Below are 2374 nucleotides of genomic sequence, written 5' to 3'. Positions count from 1 at the left end.
GGAAGAGGAAAGGGAGGCCCTGGGCTCTGGGAAGAGGAAAGGGAGGCACTGGGCTCTGGGAAGAGGAAAGGGAGGCCCTGGGCTCAGGCGCCGTTCTGGCCTGGGTGCGGCTGCAGGAGGCTGGAGCTGGAGCTTCGTCGGAGGCTGCGGCGATCTGGTCTCCAGCAGGGCGGTGCCTCCTCTGCGCCCTCCCCTCCTCCTTCCTCTGTGGGGTTGGCACCCAGGGCCCATCTGCTCAGCACCCCAGGCCTCCTTCAGAATCGCCACTAACTTATGTCACCTTCTGACACAGGATGGTGCTAGGCTGTGCTGACCGGCCTCCTACTTCAGGCCCCTACTGCTGGCAGGACAGTGCTGCGCCACCCGGCCTGGCTTGGGTGAGGAGGCTCTGACGTCTTTCTTCACACAGAAGTCTCCAGGTTTGTGCGTCTCCTTCTGCTGCTAGGCTTCGCGTGGGGGGGGGGGGACTCCTTTGCGGATTTTGAGATCCTTCCTTTCAGACCCCCACCATCCGACACCCTAGGACCTGACAGCCCCGAACTTCCCAACGCCTGTCTCTCTAGTCTGCCCCCGCCCCACCGCTCTGAGAGATGAACAGGACACCCCCTTCACCCCCAGGTTGGCGGGGGCTAGGGATGATTCCGAGAGAAATGGGAGACACAAGGCCAAGCCAATGATGGAATCTCGCAGTAAGAAACTCTGAAGTTAGCAACAGTTGGGAAAATAGTTCTTCTGCCTTACGGCAGCCGCGTAAACCAAGGAGGGTTCTTTGCACGACGCTGTTATGCATCTAGTACCACACTGCATGTCAACTTAGGAGCGTTAAGATGCTTGTCTACCCCGTCGGAAGAGCCAGGGCTAAGCCGGACGCTGGTCTCCTCGGTGGTGCAGGCCCGGGCCATGCTGGGCTGGTCAGAGTAGCTGTGTGCTCTTCCCCAGTGCTGTCAGCTGGCATCCTTTTAGATTTGTTTTTAAACTCTCTCTCTCTCTCTCTCTCTCTGTGTGTGTGTGTGTGTGTGTGTGGTGCATATGTAGAGGTCAGAGGTCAATGTTGGACATCTTCTGTCCACTCTCCACTTTATTTTTCCGAATGGGGCACTCCTTGAATCTGGAAGTGACCGGCCAGCAAGTGTTAGAAATCCCCAGTCCTGTCTTGCTGGCCCGTCTCCGCTCCCCCCAGACCAGCTCTGAGGATGGATGCTGCCACACCTGGCTTTTCTGTGGATTCCAGGGACCTGAGCTTGGAGCTCACGGCTGTATAGGAAGAGCTCTACCCACTGAGGCAGCTGGCCAGATGCCCTCCTGCTCCTCTGTCCATTTCCTCCCTGTCACAGTCCCTGTGTTTTACACATCAGCCATTATGAATACAGAACTCTGTGTGTGTGTGTGTGTGTGTGTGTGTGTGTGTGTGTGTGTGTGTGGCAGTGGAGAGGACAGGGCCAGTCCAGGAAGGTCAGGGCTGTTTTGTTCTCCAGCAAAGAGCAGAAGAGGCCTCCGCTCCACCCTGGCGAAGCCCTGTGGAGACAAGTGAAAACAGTGGGAAAAACGTCTCCGTGGAGCTGTTTACGTAACTCAGATCCAGCCGGCAGCGGCAGCGCTGAGCTCCTCCCGGAAGCCAGGCCGAGGGCGGCTCCCTCATGAGGTGGAGAGGAGGTTGCTCCAAACAACCACCTAACCCTTGGACACAGCACTGCTCCCCAGCAGGACGCCCTGACTGTGCTGCCCTCTGGGTGAGGGCATGATGGGTCCTCACCTTCTCCAGCAGGGGAGGGGGAGGAGTGAGCAGGACAGAACTAAAACCCTATCCTTCCTCAGGAGGGAGGTGTGCTATGCCGGCCCTGGAAGCCAGTGGGGGGAGCCAGAGCGTGGTGCCTGCTCTCTCAGAAGCCCAGCAATTTCAGCCTCGGGCGAGGAGGCAGGGCCTTGCCTTCCGGAAGCATCAGGCGGTTATCGAGGGGTCTGTGTGGAAAATGCATAAGCCGGGCCTGGTGACCGAGGCAGCAGGAGCCAGAAGTTCAAAGACCCGGCTGGAGAGGCTGCTCAAGTGAAGGCTTGCAAAGCAAGCAGAGGGCCCGAGTTCAGTACCTGCAGTGAGCCCACACATGGGGATGGGGGTGGGGGGAGAGGGAAGCCAGCAACGGTGCTGCATGCGACCTCAGCAGCAGGACACGGAGGCCGGAAGACCCCTGTCGCCTAGAAAGCCCAGCCTCCTTATGGTTTCAGGCCACTGAGAGGCTTGGCTTCAAAAACCAAGCTAGGCAGCTCTAGAAAACGTCTGTGTCTTCCGGCCGCCATGTGCATGTTCCCACATGTGCACGCAGACCTGTACACACACACACACACACACACACACACACACACACACACACACACA

At 58.6% G+C, this 2374-nt stretch overlaps 1 long non-coding RNA gene across 2 annotated transcripts in view; it reads left to right on the top strand.

The window, feature by feature from the left end:
- Positions 1 to 2323, top strand: part of LOC129684429 (uncharacterized) — a 2902-nt gene extending 579 nt beyond the window's left edge. The window contains exons 2-4 of one of the 2 annotated variants that reach the window (XR_008721328.1): positions 293 to 419; positions 1476 to 1730; positions 1816 to 2323. This is a non-coding gene — a long non-coding RNA (uncharacterized LOC129684429). Of the gene's footprint in view, positions 1 to 95; positions 420 to 1475; positions 1731 to 1815 lie in introns of those variants that run through there. The other variant, XR_008721327.1, reaches the window with a different exon arrangement.
- The last annotated feature ends 51 nt before the right edge of the window (positions 2324 to 2374 follow it).

The sequence above is a fragment of the Psammomys obesus genome, unplaced genomic scaffold, assembly GCF_907164565.1.
Source record: "Psammomys obesus unplaced genomic scaffold, mPsaObe1.curated_primary_1811, whole genome shotgun sequence".
Taxonomy (NCBI): domain Eukaryota; kingdom Metazoa; phylum Chordata; class Mammalia; order Rodentia; family Muridae; genus Psammomys; species Psammomys obesus.
Note: the sequence above shows the minus strand (reverse complement) of the source record. Positions and strands in the feature narration are given on the sequence as shown.